Here is an 18,567-nt window from a genome sequence, read left to right on the forward strand (position 1 = left end):
ACTTTGTACAAAAGCCTTTTCATTTTCATTTCATTTCTTTTGTTTTCGTTTTTCTATTTCTAAGCTAATCTACGATTTTTAAAGAGGTGACAAAAGCCATGATGAGTTTAATAACAAATCCATTTAAAGTGTGAAACTTAAACTTGTCTCAGCCCACACACACACAGAAAACGTTACAGCTTTCCCCCCAAATGATGATGAAAGTGGCCAAAAACCTGCGTGCCTCAGATCTATTTAAATTTTGTTAGCATTCCATTGAAATAATTGCCATATCAAGGGGTAATTTCTATAATTCGCCTTAAATTAGCAGTTGAAAGTTCGTTTCTTTCTTCAGCGATTTAACGCTACACCCAAATTCTTGACAGCACTTTTCATTAGCTGCCCTTTTCGTTGTTTGTTTTTGTTTTGGTTTTTTGTTTTTTGTTTTTGAAAAGGTAACAACACCTCACATGTGGGATGTAGAACCCAGAATGGAGAGATAGATGTCTGGGCCAACGCTTAAGCTCTGCAGGTTAGGGTGGCAGCTAAGTATTGTTGGGGAATTAGACGACATTAGATATACCATTTGTATAGAATTGCTGTTAATGACACAAACTTTGGTAGATTTGTAAAGAGAAAGAAACCCAACAGCAACAACTACAATGGCAAGTTCGACAATGACAATCCAGACAAAAATAAAATAAAAGTTGTTTTAGGAACTTCGGTATTATTTTCGTAACAAATTTTAAACAAACACCACAAAAGATTCAACATTAAGACATAATTATCTCAACGCGCACCATGTTTTTAACTTTGAGCTCTGTGGCAGAAGATACCCTGCAAAACAGATACCCTAAAAAACAAAAAAGTCAAGGAATTCGCTGGCTTGTACAGAGTGAAAATTTAGAGAAAAACCTGAATGGAAATGGAAAAGACAGGTGGGCAGATAGACAAGCAGACGCATGGAAGGACGGACAAAGGCATACGTACTGCTGAAATAACTAAGTAAACGTGGTCGTTATCATGGGACCCCAACCAGCCAGCCAGCAGCATCAGCCACAAAAGCTGACTGCTGCAGTGAATCCAAGAAAACTCCTCTCCCAGCCATTACGAGTAGGAATTAGACAAACACACCAACGGAAATAACAAATTTTCTGTTGAAAATGCTGCGCACCACAGTCACCTCCACTTACTGACTTACCTCAAGACAATCTCTGAGATTGTAGCGTTGCTATGGACTTTTTTTTTTCTTTTAACTTTTCTGGGGGATTTTATCTCTGCTATGGTTGTTGTTCTTATTGTTGTTGTCGTTTTTTGTGCGTCTTTTGCTTTCTGAATTGCTGGTTTCCTTTGGACTTGTCTGAATTTTAATTTCTTCAGGCTTTGGGTCTTTGCTTGGCTAGAAACGGAAGCCCACTAATAATGTGGCTTTAATCGAGCCCAAGTTATTGTCGTTGTGCAGGAATGTAGCCATGTATCGGCAAGAAAAGCAACTACGATCGAAGCACTCAATGAATGAATGAATGACTGACTGACTGGCTCATATGAATGAATAGTGGTATAGATGGATGGATGGATGGATGGATGTATGTGATGAGGATGTTTAGCTAGATTGATACATTAGCCACAGACACATTCACTCACTCGCACTGACAGTCACTCGCCTAACTACCCTGGCTGGGGAGCATTTAACTATCATCCATGGAGTGAGTAGCCGTAAGTAAGTAATCCATCTATTTTGTGGTTGCTGTCAGGCATTTACAAGACAGTGTTGTTGCCTGTAAAGCGTTTATCTAGCCGCTAGGAAAATGTTTCTTATTTGTAAGGTGGGGGGGAGGGGGGGGGGGGGGGGGGGGGGAAATGGAGAAGAGAAATTCCTTTACTTCACCGCTGCCAGCCGGCTTATAAACGCTGCTATGCGTGAGAAAAATATCTAAGAAACACCTGTAGACCGAAATAAATTTCAGGTAAATACCACGAAAAATAATAACAAAGCCAACAAAGCCAGCAAGAAGAAAAGTACACAAGTACACGCACTCCATGACCGGATTTGTAACAAATGGCTCTGCTTTTATGCCCCCCCCCCCCCACCCTTCTCTTTTACAACAAAAAAAAAACCTCTAAATCATATATTTCCCCATGGGGCATGGGCATTGCCTATAAAACTACCAAAAATTTTTCTTGATTGCTACCGTTGAGATTGCTGCTATTGTTGTTGTTGTTGTTGTTGTTGTTGTTGTTGTTGTTGTTGCTGGTTTGGTTCGTTTTGTGACCAAAGCCGCGTAATTGTAATAACAATTCATAAAATTAATTGTTTTCTTGGCTATGTTGTCTGCATGTCTAATACCAGGAAAATGCCATAAAGTTACGGAAAGAGAGCCCCCCTTTTCTTCGGCCACTGGCTTAGTGAGACAAGTGAAGCTAGTGGCAAGCATCCAACTGACCGGCCTTCGCATAAAAGCGATTCCGCTCAGGTGTATGTATCCAATGAAAAATGGTGGTTTTTAATTGAAACCCCTATTCTTTTGGATATTCTCAAAGTATTGAATTCCTCTGGAGTAATTTCAGTCGCATTAGCCAATTAATGGCCATGGCCATCATATGAAAAAAATCTCAAATTTAGAAGAATTTTCTCAGGCTAAAATTAATTACAAAAAAATTAGATCCCAGAGTTAAGAGTTGTGCTAATATGACAACCAACATAAACAGAAATGCGCTACTTATAAAAGCTATTCGAGGTTCAGCCCAGCCAAACCTTGGATAGCCACCATTACTGATTTTGTCAAATATGTGCACAACTTACCTTAGTTTAAAAAAGTAGTTTATTTTGAAGAAAGGAAATCGTCGAATAAATAAAGCTTCTCAGGGCTCAAAAACTCCCATCGGTAGATGAGAGTATAAACGAGGGCTTAACCTATTTCGCCAACTTTTGAGGCTATATTTGTTGTGGAGGTCAAAATAACAGTTCATATTTCTTAATTTCTTTTGCCAGAAATAAATGAAATGTGAACGCCACACCAGCTGAGTTGTTAGCGAGCTCGGATCTCTAGGGCGGCGATGTTGGGTTCGAAAGGTACTCTCCCAATTTGGTCTGTAGCTACTGTGGATGCAACATAGACAAAACATCTCTAAGTGAGTCTGATTTCAGACTGCCACTCTAGCCTGACCTACTCTTAGTCTAAATATGTTTTAGTCACTTGCAAACGACCTATATCCCATATAACTTTTTTCAATAGCCACAAACGAACTTTTTGACAAGTAAACTTTTTTAATGAAAAAAATTATTTACCATAAAATTTTGCAAGAATTTGTGATCAATACTAAGTTTAGTTATTTCTTTGGTGAGCCAAATATTGGCAAACAATATATGCAATGAAGAAATTTTTGTTGTTGTCTCCAGCCTGGCGCCATTTTGTTAGAGGTTTTTTGTTTGGTACGAGCATTTTTTTTACCTAAATAGAATTTGAAAAATTTTTACTTTCCGATTTAACACCCTTACGCCATCATACTACGGGCAGAGAGAGAGAGAGAGATAGATACCGATCGACCTAGAATCACTTTCTGATTCGATTTAGCTATGTCCGTCTGTCTGTCTGTCCATGATAATTTGTGTACAAACTACAGGTCGCAATTTTTATGCGATCGTTTTCAAATTTGATATGGGCATGTTTTTCGGCCTAGAGACGAAGCCTATTGAAATTGGAAAAAATCGGTTCTGATTTCGATATAGCTCCTATATATATGTTCGTCCGATTTGCAGTATTAATGCAAAACAATGCTCATTTATTAACCGATTTTTTCGAAATTTAGCAGAAAGGATTTTCTTACGACGCTTGATATTACTGGCGAATTTCATAGAAATCGGTTCAGATTTAGATATAGCCCCCATATATATGTTCGTCCGATTTGTAGTAATACTGCAATAAAATGGTCATTTGTTAACCGATTTTTTCGAAATTTAGCGGAAAGGATTTTCTTATGACTATCTATATTAGAGGCGAACTACATAGAAATCGGTTCAGATTTTGATATAGCTCTCATATATATTTTTGTCCGATTTGCAGTAATACTGCAATAAAATGGTCATTTGTTAACCGATTTTCTCGAAATTTTGCGAGAAGGATTTTCTTATGACTCTCGACATTACTGGTGAATTTCATGGAATTCGGTTACGATTTAGATATAGCTCTCATATATATATATATATATATATAACCTGATTTTCACTCCTAGAGTAACTGCAAGCGCATTTATTGACCAATCTTCCCAAAATTTTGTACAACGCTTTCCCCGACGACTTCCACAATATCTATAAGGTCTGCTCGAAATTGGTTCAGATTTAGACATAGCTCTCATATATATATTCTCGTCCGATTTGCAGTAATATTGCAATCAAATTGACATTTGTTAATCGATTCTCTCGAAATATGGCAGGAAGAATTTTCTTTTGCTTCTCGAAATTACAGATGAATTTCATAGAAATCGGTTCAGATTTAGATATAGCTGTCATATATGTATATCGCCCGATTTTCACATCTAGAGCCACTGCAAAGCATTTTTTGACCAATCTTGCCAAAATTTTTCACAACAAGTACCACATTATCAAATTTTGGGTAATCTGCAATAATGTTGTCATTTGTAAACCATAGTTAGTACAGTTTGAACATATTTGCTCGAAATGTGATACGGATTGTTTAATAAGCCATCAGAAAACATCTGGCGAGGTCCATCAAAATTGGTTCAGAATTAGACATAGCTACCACTTTGTACCTATGGGGTAGGTGTAGGGTATTATAAAGTCGGCACCGCTTGACTTTTGCCTTTTCTTACTGGTTTCTTGTAACAAGTCGTCAATTGCTGTAAACAAAGCATTTTTGACTTAAAAAAAGTTTTGAATTTTTGCGTCAAAAAGCCATCTTTTATCACAGACGAAGTATATAAAAGTTTTACCATAACTGAAGTGACTTTAACATAAAAAACATAGCGATGGAGGGAAATGTTGCACAGTTACTATTAAAATAGTACTTGCCTAAAAAAACGGATTTGTTTGTCTCCAAGATATTTTAAATGTTTTAATATTTTTTTCGTTTTGGAATGGCGACTAGTGGTGAGAAGTGGCAAAGTTTTGAATATGCTTTCGACTTTGAAACATGGCTTAAAAGTGTTTCATGTTTTTCGCCCACAAGGAACTCAGTTATATATAAATATGTATGTTCCTTATAAACTTTGAGGAAACCAAGTTAAAATCCCTCCCTCAGAGAGCGATAGATATATGTTAATTGTTTTCTATTGTTGACGAAAACACCATAGCCATTAAATTTATTTACTGTTTGCTATAAATTTCAATTCAAGTGAATGTGTTTTGATTCCTTTTTCAGAACTTTTATGACTTTATTAAATATGCTAATTTATTTATTTTTTAATTATTATGGACCCATAAAAATGGCGTCAATATGATGCATAGCCAAACAATTAAATCTATAAATTTCGGCTTTTAAAATCGCTTCGCCAAACTCATAAAATGCCATATATGAAATACATCAAATTGATTTTTGTTTTTCCAGATCATTTAAAAATATTGGTCTTTGGTCTTACCACTGCCATAAAAGTAGTTGGGGGCGCATGCGCAGCAGCCATTGCCTTGTATGTCGTTGTTTACCAATCGTGTAATTGGTTATGGTTTAAGCCATCCCCATTTAGGCAAAGATTAAGCGCCACAAAAAATTTTGGTAAAAAAAAAAATGTTTTCAATAATTTATTTTATCGAGAAGTTGGGGCATAAGTTTGTGTTGACTTGCCAGATATTGGCGTTCGCAGTTATGAAAAACAATTTACATTTTACACAGTAATCTGATAATTTATGCCATATTAACGAAAAAACATTATGACAGTTGATGGTTCAAGCTGACATTAGTCCAAGATCAAGAAGTGAAACGAGTTTTCGAAATACCCTAGGGCATAGCTAATAGATCGATTGTTTTTGGGGGGAGGGGGAGAACGGTTAAATATGTTTTTTTTTTCGCTGGCTTTTGTCAAATGCTCCAGCAGTCATCGATGAAGAAGATTAATGTAAGCACCCTGGATTTTACTACTTCCACTTGTTGTGGTGGTCTTGTCTTCAACAAGTTCATCTAACCATTCTTCTGCAGCTTTAAATATAGTTTTTTTTTTCGAAACAAAATAAATTTTAAAATCTTTGTTGTTGTAATTGTTTAAATGTAAATGAAATTCACACTTTGGCCGAGGGTTGCGCCATAAAAAAAAAAACAAAAACGTAATAATAATAAACGCATAAGATAAGAGATTATTTCAACCTACGTACGCGCATATTTCCGTCAGCTTTTATTTCTTCTCTACATATAAAAGAAAGTTTCGAATGTGTCAATGGTTGGCGATCACCGTAACATGTTGTTTGACCTGTCTCTGGATTATTATTGCTATCTAGCTAGTCAGCCAGCCAGCTAGCCAGCCACCAGATATGTTGGTGCTGGCAATGGCTTTTGCTGCTGGTGGTGCTCCTAACATATTTTGCTTTTGACAAGACAATCTTAAATCGAAACTGTGTGGGCGTTGTTTTAAACAAGAAACCCAACAAACTAGCATTGAGTGCTGACAATAATTTATGTTTATTTTTATTTTGGAGAACAAAAATTATGCTTAAAAAAAACTAATGAAAGAAAATGAATAAATTCATAATAACTTGAAATGACACATTCATGATAGACCACAAAAACAAAAATCAAAGATTCATAGGCAAGCCTAGTAAAATTTGACAAATCAATAGAACAAAGTATATAAGAAATTTTTAAACATTAAGTCAAAGTTAATGAATTGTTTACAAAGAAGAGAATTATATTATTGTACATTGATTTCAAGCTCTTTGAGGCTTAGCAAAACCATTCTTCCTTTCATCATCATCTTAATCAAAGATGATGCTGGTTCCATTGTCAAATCTTTCAAAAAGTTTTAAGTTTTCTATTTTGAACTTAAATTCTCCTTGATCACATTCACCACCAACTTCTTTAATATTCCCTTTTCTATTATAGTTGTGGCTTAACAAACCCATTCTTCCTGTCATCATAATCTAAATCATAGATTTTGCGGCTTTTATTTTCTAATCTCTGACTAATACAAAATTTGTGAAAAAAAAACCCAATCTTAGCTAAATTAAAAGCCTGTTTTCTAGTAATTGCACCACTTTGTTTTCCTAATTTTAATCACCTTAATATTTATTCACGAAAAACAAGAATTTTATGGTGATCTCATTTTGAACGTCTTTTAAATGTCAATTTGAATAAAAAATCAATAACTGACTTTTAATACACACCCCATTTAATGTTGAAAGGCCAAATTCGAAATAAACAATCCAAGACCATTCAAAAAAGGTTTTATTAAAAGCTAAAAGCTGTAATTTTTAGGAATTTTAATAATACAATATTTAATGTTAGAGGATGAACATAGGCGTAGCTAGGGGGGTGATTAGGGGGAGCTTAGCCACCCCTAGAGAATTACATAGCCCCATAGAATTTTCCAAAACATATATTTTTCTACCCACCACGATAGAATATACTTATCTAGTCATTCCGTTTGTAACACCTCCCGACATACTGAGTCGATCTATCAATGTCCGTCCGTCTGTCGGAATCACGATAGCGGTCGAACGCGTAAAGCTAGCTGCTTGAAATTTTGCAGAGATACTTACTATTAATTTAGTTCGTTCCCATGCCCATAGAAACAGCAAATGTCGTCAGATTTGGCTGAAATTTTGGACGTGGTGTTCTGTAATGACTTCCAAATACAGCGCCAATTACTGTCTAAATTGGTCTGTAACCAGATATAGCTCCCATTTCGTGGTGGTGGGTTTCCAAGATTCGGCTCGGCCGAATTTAGCACGCTTTTACTTGTTTTACCCACCATTATAGAATGGGCGTATACTAATCTAATCATCCCGTATCTCGGATGGGGGTAGTCATTCAGAAATCTCTAAAAATTCGTCCAAGACCCCATAAAATATATATATTTTTGATCGTCTAGTCGTTCTGAATCGATCTAACCATGTCCGTCCGTCGAAATCACGATAGAGGTCGAAAGCGTAAAGCTAGCCGCTTGAAATTTTGCACAGATACCAAGTATTGATGTTGGTCGCTGGGGATTGCAAATGGGCCAGATCGGTTCAAATTTGGATATAGCTCCCATATAAACCTATCTCCCGATTTGAACTTTTGAGCCCCTGAAGGCCACAATTTTTATCCGATTTGGCTGAAATTTCACGTATAGTGTTATGTTGTGATTTCCAACAACTGTGCCAAGTACCGTCCAAATCGGTCAAGAGCCTGATATAGCTTCCATTTAATCCGATCTCCCGATTTGACTTCTTGAGCCCCTGGAAGCCTGAATTTGCATCCGATTTGGCTGAAATATTGCATTTAGTGTTCCGTTATGACTTTCAACAACTGTGGCAAGTACGGTTAAAATCTGTCTAAAATCTGTTATAGCTCCCATATAAACCGATCTGCCGATTTGATTTTTTTGAGCCCCTGGAAGTCTCAATTTTAATCCGATTTGGCTGAAATTTTGCACATAGTGTTCCGTTATGACTTTCAACAACAGGGCCAAGTACCGTCCAAATCGGTCATGAACCTAATATAGCTCCCATGTAAACCGATCTCACGATTTGATTTCTTGAGCCTTTACAAGCCTCAATTTCTGTCCAATTTGTCAGGAACTTTGCGTGTGGTGTTCTTTTATGACTTTCAACAACTGTGCCAAGTACGGTCGAAATCAATCAATAACTTGATATAGCTCCCATATAAACTGATTGTTGCATCTTCAAATATTGGTGGACGACCCTAATGAATTCTCAATCGCCATGACATTCTAAGTTTCCGTATATCTGTTGAAATCACACAAACTTTTTATTAAGTACAGCTAGAAGCTCCAAATATTGTCCAAAGTACTTTTTATTGAAGTGAAAAATTGTTTAGAACCGACTTGACGATTTTTGCCAAGGTGCCCATGGCATTAAGCCCACAATCAAAGAAGAAGTAAAACGGGACCCTTTATGTGACAAAAAGCGACCTTATTGATTTAATTTCTGGAACAAAAGTATACGAATTATTTCATTCGTATGAGAATGCAAAAAAAAATGTTTTTAATATTTTTTTGTTGGGTCGAGCCCCTACCCTTGTAAAATGTCTAACTACGCCAATTAGGGTGAAGCAAATTTTATGGCATATTTTGTGAAAAAAACTAAACTTGGTCTAAATTTGATGAAACATTTACCATTTATTCAAAAGATAGGTCTGCAAACAGCTAAGCCTAAACAAAAATCGGCACTGCGTTGTCAATTTGACGCCACTGGTATGTATAAGTAAAGAAGTCATGAATCAGCAATAGTTTTTTGTGAACAAAACTTTTAAAGCTATCCACAGCCGTTCACACTTTGACAACGTCTGCTTCACAGTATTTTTTTTTTTAAGATTGTCAAAAGTCTTTGCATACTGCTGAAAATCGAACCTGTGTTCCATTCAGTGAATTTACAAACTCCATATCATTTAAACTTAAGAGTCATTTAAACTTAAGGTTTGTAGGGATGATGTTCATAACGGTCGGTGCATGAAATCAACAACGTGCGTTTACGAAATCATCACCGCATATTGACAATATTTGTTCTATTCGATACGTAAAAGAAGGCAAATATTTTACGTCATACATACATTGGAGTTGAAGTATATATGGCAAAGGACTTATTTTGTTTAAAGGGCCGAATTCAAACCCGTATTTCGGCTACCATAAACAATTGTTATAAAATATAATATGATAAAAATCATGAAACCACATCTGGATTTATACAAAACAACATTAAAAGCTCCTGTTCATAGTTATCATCTTGTGATAGTCTATCAACAACAACACACAACTCATTAAGATGCCTCTTGAAGACAAAGTCATATCATGCAATTAGTCTTTGCGGAAAGAAAAAACAAAAATTCCTCTGGACATCATTAATGAGCTGAGCCGGGTAAACCAGAACTCCTTAATTAACATACGGCTTTAGCATTGATGTTTTTATCCTTAAAGAAATCTTAAAATGTCCCTATAATTGAGAATGCACCGCTGAACTGAAGACAGCACAGCTCTTTAACGTTTAAAAACAAAAGTTAGAAGAAGAAATGCCAAAATACGTTATCCCCTTAAATCTTAACAACCCCTGATGGTTGGGTTGATCATAATGATACCTACGCATGAGTATTTTCAAAAAAACTCCGCCGCCAAGATATAAAAACAGAAACTCCTCTGATGTCGGTACTGATTCGGTACTGTTATTAAATCCAAAATATTGCCATATATGGCACATTTCTTCGGCATTTATTGGCTGAGGGTTGCTGCAATTATAAGAAATTATAAGGCATCTTGATGATGATTTTCCAGAAACTTGTTTCGGTAGTTTCTTTTAAGTGCCTCTTCTTCCCAGCAACGGGTTATAAGAACACTTTCAGTTACCTTTTTTAAAAGGCAATGGAATCCTGCTCACCACAAAAAGGACCTGTTTTGCGTTTTAAAAAGCCTTTGCAACTTAATATTGCTCCCCTATTTCATGGATATGAATTTCGATGTTATCCCCTTGGCCTTAAGAGTCATAATAATTAATCCTTTAATGTTATACCATGCCAGGCTTCTACAGATCATAACTACCAACACCAACGCCAGCACCAGCAAGGTTTGTCCTCAACGTCTCCAATCCAATAAATACGTTATTGTTATTATTATCGTAAATGCCAACTACGTAGGGGAGAAATCCTTAATGACTTCAAGAAACAACCACAAGAAAATGACAATGACGATGAAGGCGACGATGATGATGGAAAAAACGGCGACAAGCAGCCATGGAGAACAAAGAAGACCTCAAATTAACAGCAACGAAAAAAAATCTCTTTAAAGTGAATAAAAATCAAGTTTGTGGAACACCTGAGCGCGACAGCATTAACCTCAGCCCCAGCTCAGCTCAGCTCCCTTGGACAATGATCGGACATACTGATTGATATGTACATGGGTAGGTAGATAGGTATGCGTGTTTACTTCATTCTGTCATTTTATAGGTCTACACACTTACTCACACACACACATACACACACTCAAGTGTCATTACTGCTGACCATATGTGTGCGTACCGGCTATATGGCAATTCATGTTCGATAATTTATTTCTTTCAAATTTTTTAAGGAGGGAGAAGATCGCAGTAAAGTGGACTACCAGCAAAATAAAGACAATCCAGAAATCTTTTAGTCAGCTATAAGCATGAAGGGGAAAAAACTAAAAAATCAATGAAATGAAAATGACTGCAACTTTTTTTTATGCATTCATCGCATTTGCGACCCTTCAGTAGTCAAGAAAACGAACAAGTATTAATTCGAAGAAAGCACACCTCAAGTACTTGAACATGTTATTGGCGAAAACTAGGGTTGCCCACACCAAAGACGGATTTTTATTGGCACAGATTTTTCAAGTTTGGAAACAAACGAAAGTTTGGTAAATGTTGACATTTTGTTCAAAATAATAGAAACTTTGTCAAAATTTTATTTTTATACCCACCACCGAAGGAGTGGGGGTATATTCATTTTGTCATTCCGTTTGCAACACATCGAAATATCCATTTCCGACCCCATAAAGTATATAAATTCTTGTTCAGCGTAAAAACCTAAGACGTTGTCCGTCCGTCTGTCTGTTGGAATCACGCTACAGTCTTTAGAAATAGTGATATTAAGCTAAAACTTTGCACAGATTCGTTTTTTGTCCATAAGCAGGTTAAGTTCGAAAATAGACTATATCGGACTATATCTGGATATAGCCCCCATATAGACGGATCCCCCGATTTAGGGTCTTAGGCCCATAAAAGCCACACTTATTATCCGATTTTGCTGAAATTTGGGACAGTGAGTTCAGTTAGACCCTTCGATATCCTTCTTCAATTTGGCTCAGATAGGTCCAGGTTTTGATACAACTGCCATATAGACCGATCTCTCGATACTAAGTTTTGGGGCCATAAAAGGCGCATTTTTTGTCCGATTTCGCCAAAATTTGGGACAGTGAGCTAAATTAAGCCCCTCGACATACTTCTTTAATTTGGCTCAGATCGGTTCAGATTTGGATATAGATGCCATATAGACCAATTACTCTATATAGGGTCTTGGGCCCATAAAAGGCGCATTTATTGGCAGATATCGCCGAAAGTTGGGGCAGTGGGCTAAGTTAAGCCCCTCGACATACTTCCGCAATATGGCACAGATCGCTTCAGATTTGGATATAGCTGTCATATAGACCGATCTCTCGATTTAAGGTTTTGGCCCCTTAAAAGGCGCATTTATTGTCCGATGTCGCCGAAATTTGGGACAGTGAGCTAAGTTAAGCCCCTCGACATACTTCTGCAATATGGCACAGATCGCTTCAGATTTGGATATAGCTGTCATATAGACCGATCTCTTGATTTAAGGTTTTGGGCCCTTAAGAGGCGCATTTATTGGCCGATGTCGCCGAAATTTGGAACAGTGAGCTAAGTTAGGCCCTTCGACATTCTTCTTCAATTCGGCTCAGATCGGTCCAGATTTGGATATAGCTGCCATATAGATCGATATCTCGATTTTAAGTCTTGGTCTTATAAAAGGCTCATTTATAATCCGATTTTGGTGAAAATTGACACAGTGGCCTATGTTAGGCTTTTCGACATCCGTATCGTATATGGATCGGTTTATTTTTAGATAAAGCTACTAAAAAGACCTATATTTTGTTATTCACAATTGAACAATGACTTGTACTTATTGGTACTTGGTCCAAATCGGAACATAATTCGATATAACTGCTATGGGACATAGGTATGCAATTATCACCGGATTTTGATGAAAAGTGGTTTTCATATATACCCGAGGTGGTGGGTATCCAAGGTTCGGCCCGGCTGAATTAAACGCCTTTTTACTTGTTTCTACATAAAACTGTGTTAAAGTTGTGTTTCTGTAATAAAATGGGTTTTTTGTTTTCCATGTAACTTTAAATTTAAAAAAAAAAATCTGTAATGGTTGGTTTTCTTTTATTTAATTAAATACGACTTATGTGACCAATATGACTCTGGCTTCTGGTAAATTTTTTTTTTTTAGATTGGCAACCCTTTCTTCGTGTGTAACACACACGCACTCAAAGATGATTAAAAACAAGTAGGACCGAAGAAGCAACTCAACACAAAAAATAACGACTACAGCTTGAAACACCAACAAAGAAAAAAAAAAGGGGTTACGAACACCAACTTGTATTAAATTACGGTAACAAAATAAGGTCGTAACAGCTACAGCAACAATAATAACAACAACAAAGAAGCAAAACTTCCTCTTTTTTCACTTAACACTCACTCTGGAACTTAACAACAACAGCAATAACAAAATTACCCTAATATTGGGGAGCCCTTTAGGTGATTCTCCCCTATCCACTACATTCTTTGCCATCTTAAGTTTAAGGCCAACAAAAAATTTGATGCCTTTCTATACCCAGTCTTTGGTTTGATGTATGCCCTTGCTATCAGATTTAACCAAAACAGGGCAACTTGAAGTTAAAGACAAATGTTGCTGTTGGCTTTCTATAACAGACAACGGTTACTTTGAAGAACATTTTAAATTAAAAAGGGGAGCCTTCCCCTATGCCGTTGAAAGGGGATGGAAAGCGTGAAACTCTAATTTGTGGTAATATTAATAAAAATGTATTCCTTACAACAAACTGTTACCATTTTGGTCTATAAATAAAGGCCTAGTGATGTAGCGCATTGGTGTTTTAGCCATACCGGATTTTGTATAAAACCATAATTTGCGGTTATTTTAATGGAAGGCTCATATTCGTGTAATTAGGGCCACTACTTTGCTGCGATGTAACAAAGTTGACTTGCTAAGGGCGATTAAATGCATAATTAAGCAAAAATGTCTTCATAAAAGACTTTATTTGTGAATAGGTACTTGCAATAATTACTCTGGATGAGGATAATATATACATAAAATATATTGTCCTGGAAGGATTAAATATTTTACTGGCTTTTTTGAAAACCGGAGTGAAATCTAAAAAGCCCCATTAATTTGGGACATTTGGACATAAGAGTTGAGTTCAAATTCAAATGCAATATGAAGTTAGATCCTTATGTCAGGATCTTTCCGAATATAAAATAAATTCAATTTATGCTCTTCCAGCAGAAGATAAGTAAAATATTTGCCAACAGAACTATGCATTTTGATGTTAGGGAGAAAAGTAAGGCCTAAAGCATACCCCTTTACTTCCGAAATAAATATGTGTTCCATAAAAGCATTTATCCAATTTAGTCCTTTTAGCCTCTATGTATTATCCTAATCTCGCCAACTTATCATTAATCAAATTCCACATTAATGTTGTCGTCAATTTTTTTCTATGAATTCCCTTATGGACGTCATTATTGCAGAGAACTCAAATGTTCACAGAAAACAAAAAAAAAAAAATCATAAATAAATTACCATCAAACAATACAAAGCTTTTATTTGCATTAACATTATCTAACAATGTGTGAATATAGTATGAAATAAATTAATCAAATTGTGGTGGACATAAATAAAATTGAAACAGAAAAAAACGAATGACAAAGTGACACTTTTTGTTTTGTTCATCTAACAGCTACTGTGGCCAGCCAATGACTGCAGCAATGGTGTTTAATCCCTTTGGGAGATGAATTTTAAAGCCACCTCCAATGTAGGCATTGAGCCAGTCCGTCAACGATTCTCCTTCATGCATTGCCTTCATAGTTCAACCAATCACCCACTTTGACTGCGGTTAAATACACATTCATCAAAAAGAACAGACTTTTAGTTGTTCTTTGCCCGCAATGACAAGAAGCAAACCAAGAGATAAAGAAAAAAAAAAAACACTGATACTTTGTCTTGTCTTCTCGTCTTACAGTTGTGTGGTGCCAAATCCGATTATAACTAATTATGATATGAACATGGACCCACTCACCTGTTGGTGATTCCTACATACATACACAACGAAATCACATGTGAGTTTGGGAGGGGGTGGGGGGATATTTAAAGGTACCATAATGTATGTATGTGGGACACTAGCGCATACATAGTTGAGACATCATGCCCAGCATTGAAGAAAAAAGGTGTAAACAAGTAAAGGCGTGCTAAGTTCGGTCGGGCCGAATCTTATATACCCTCCACCATGGATCGGATTTAGGCAAAAAAAGGATAAAAGGAAAGATTTGCTCTGCTATTAGAGCGATATCAAGGAATGGTCCGGTTCGGACCACAATTAAATTATATGTTGGAGACTTGTGTAAAATGTCAGCCAATTCGAATAAGATTTGCGCCCTTTGGGGACTCAAGAAGTAAATAGAGAGATCGATTTATGTGTGAGCTGTATCAGGCTATAGACCGATTCAGACCATAAAAAACACGTATGTTGATGGTGATAATAATTGCGACCTCTAGAGGCTCAAGAAATCAAGACCTCAGATTGGTTTATATGGCAGCTATATTCGGTTATTTACCGATTTGAACCTAACTTAGCACAGTTGTTGGAAGTCATAGCAAAACACGTCGTGCAAAATTTCATTCCAATTGGATGAGAATTGCGCCCTCTAGAGGCTCAAGAAGTCAGGTCCCAAGACCGGTTTATATGGCACCTATATCAGGTTATGAACCAATTTGAACCATACTTGGCACATTTGTTGAATATCATAAAAAAACACGTCGTGCAAAATTGCATTCCAATCGGATAAGAATTGCGCATTCTAGAGGCTCAAAAAGTCAAGTCCCAAGATCGGTTTATACGGCAGCTATATCAGGTTATCGACCGACTTGAACCTAACTTAACACAGTTGTTGGAAGTCATAGCAAAACACGTCGTGCAAAATTTCAATCCAATCGGATAAGAATTGCGCCCTCTAGAGGCTCAAGCAGTCAGGACCCAAGATCGGTTTATATGGCAGCTATATCAAAACATGGACCGATTTGGCCCATTTACAATCCCAACCGACCTAAACTAATAAAAAGTATACGTCAGCTTTACTCCTTCGAAAGTTTGAGTGCTTTCGACAGACAGGCGGACGGACGGATATGGCTAGATCGACTTAAAATGTCATGACGATCAAGAATATAAATACTTTATGGGGTTTGAGACGAATATTTCGAGGAGTTACAAAAAGAATGACGAAATTAGTATAGCACCATCCTATGGTGGAGGGTACTTTTCATCTAGCGATTATGACAAATTGGCAATGTGAACAAAGCTTAGTTTTTGTCAAACACAAAAGAAACACTTAAAGTGGGAATCGTTTAAGACAATGATGATAAGAAACTTGTTTGGTTTTTAATAAATTGATAATTTATCAGGTCGACGATATGGAGCTACATAACACATTTGTAATAAATTGGTAACAAATAAAATACCTTACTTATTTTTTGAGTGAGAAATAAACAGAATTTGATTGTTGTACGAGCAGGGTTGCCCGATTAATTTGTTAGAAAATCAGCAATTTTGAAGAAAAAAAACCGCATTTGCCCCCCTTTGGGAGAAATAACGTAAATATCATTCATTGACCAAGTCGGATTTAAAAAGGTGGTCTCACGCAAACAACTGTTAACAGCCGGCCAGGTTTGACGGTATTAAGATGTCAGATTTTTGTTTGCATTCTCTTTATTGTTATCTTCTCTCTCGCATATTCTCAGCTCGTGTACACACACGCATTTCTTATCGGAATGAACTGAAATATTACATAATGACTTCTACAATGTTCAGCATTCATTTATGGTCAGAATCGGACTTGATGTAGCTCCAATAGCATAACAGTTCTTATTCAATATTCTCTGTTTGCCAAAAAAAAGAAATACCGCGCATAGAACTCGACAAATTCGATCAATGGTGGAGGGTTTAAAAATTCGGCCCGGCCGAACTTAGCACGCTTTTACTTGTTTTTCAATAAAATTATCTATCAGCGCATTTAAGGTCCTTGTGTAACATTATGTTATTATTATCTCTTCAATACCAGTTACAAAGCACTAAGTGTATGAAGTCAAATTATAACTCTGTCTTCTAGTTCCATATCACACAATCTGAAGCCTTAAATAAAGTATATTTTCTTTCAAAACCAAAAAAAAAACTGCCACTCTTAATACTCAAAAACGTTGCCCAATAAATTGTCTTCCAATTTGCATTTGTTGTCCGATACGATTTATTTTAGAAACTTCTGTTCCATGTCTTTCAGGTGGTGCTGACGAAGAACAACCAGAAGGAGAAGGTAAACGAGAAATGCTATTTATTTTCATTAAAGGTAATCTCATTTCCTTGACTTTTAAAAAGGTAATCATTATTGGTGTTATGGTGTGTGTTGTTGGTTATGCTTTTCTTAATTAAAATTATGAAAATTTATGAGTTCTTGGGAAGTGCATGCAGATATACTCTTGTATGCCAACACACAAAATGGAATTTAAGTGCTTAAGTGCTTTCAATATTTTTATTGATCTACAGTCACCACGAATTCTTCGATATTGCTTGTCTTGTGGTATCGTGTTGTGTGGTTATCGATTTCTTGTAGGGGGGTTTGTGGTTGGTTTTTGAGAAAAACAGAAACATAAAATTCGTTCGTTTTTAAAATTGAAATGCCATGCAGCAATAAAATGAAATTAAGCGTCAATTTATGTATTTGTATATTCCTGTGACAGAGGGTACTGAGTATGCAATACACAATTTAAATACATATATGGAAATTCAATAGAGGCTGGGCCCAATTGCACTCTGGCTATGGGACTGCTGTCACATGACATGAAATCAACCTTAACTCACTTGAAAATTTTTGGTCATACCAACAGTTGGGACAGACCAAACAAGGCCTCTGGCTGTAATCGAACCCCTGAAAACTCGAACCCCGTGCAAGCTAACTGCGCACTCAACCAACAGGGTAAAGAAAAAGTTATTTTTTTCTAATATTTTTTTTCATAAGCGAATTTTTCGTATGTAAGACCTCGAGCTATATTATTACTAAAGAAGTAACAAATTATGCGTATTTTTCCTTAATTGCTCTTTTTGAAGTTATAATCTTTTATTGGCTTTGCAACAATTGAGCAGTTGATTTTGGTTCCAATTCTTCGTATGCTTTCTGAGTACTTCCCAAGCACAATTCCCATGCAAATAACTAACGGAAATCAGCCGCGTTCACTTCCACAAAATCAGCGCCATACTCTTTTATGATACTTGGCTTAACCAATTTCCCTACAATTATAGTAGGAAATAGGTTCCACTGTATCTTTATGGTATTTATTCAATATAAATGCTCTTGTTTGTTTTCCATAAATGTCTGCTGCCTTCTCCAATAAACACACATTCTCGCTCTTTCTCACTCTCAATCTCTCAACAAGCCGCATATAACCACCCTCACCCACACAAGACGCCAAACGAAACAAACAAACATGGTCTAGAAACAAAACTTGTCATATGACAACAGTTGCCCGCCATAGAGGGTGGTCTAGAAAACCACATCATCACCGCCCGCTAACTTGTCGGGGCTAGACACTCATTAAAGACATTCAGCAA

At 36.5% G+C, this 18,567-nt stretch overlaps 1 protein-coding gene across 3 annotated transcripts in view; it reads right to left on the reverse strand.

Moving 5' to 3' along the window:
* Window positions 1–18,567, reverse strand: part of LOC106092906 (irregular chiasm C-roughest protein) — a 53,881-nt gene that overhangs the window by 5,561 nt on the left and 29,753 nt on the right. The window contains exon 1 of one of the 3 annotated variants that reach the window (XM_013259859.2): window positions 563–620. The exons of the other annotated variants lie outside the window; for them this stretch is intronic. The gene's annotated coding sequence lies outside the window, so the exon portion shown is untranslated. Of the gene's footprint in view, window positions 1–562; window positions 621–18,567 lie in introns of those variants that run through there. 3 annotated transcript variants of the gene reach the window in all.

The sequence above is a fragment of the Stomoxys calcitrans genome, chromosome 4 (assembly GCF_963082655.1).
Source record: "Stomoxys calcitrans chromosome 4, idStoCalc2.1, whole genome shotgun sequence".
Lineage (NCBI taxonomy): Eukaryota > Metazoa > Arthropoda > Insecta > Diptera > Muscidae > Stomoxys > Stomoxys calcitrans.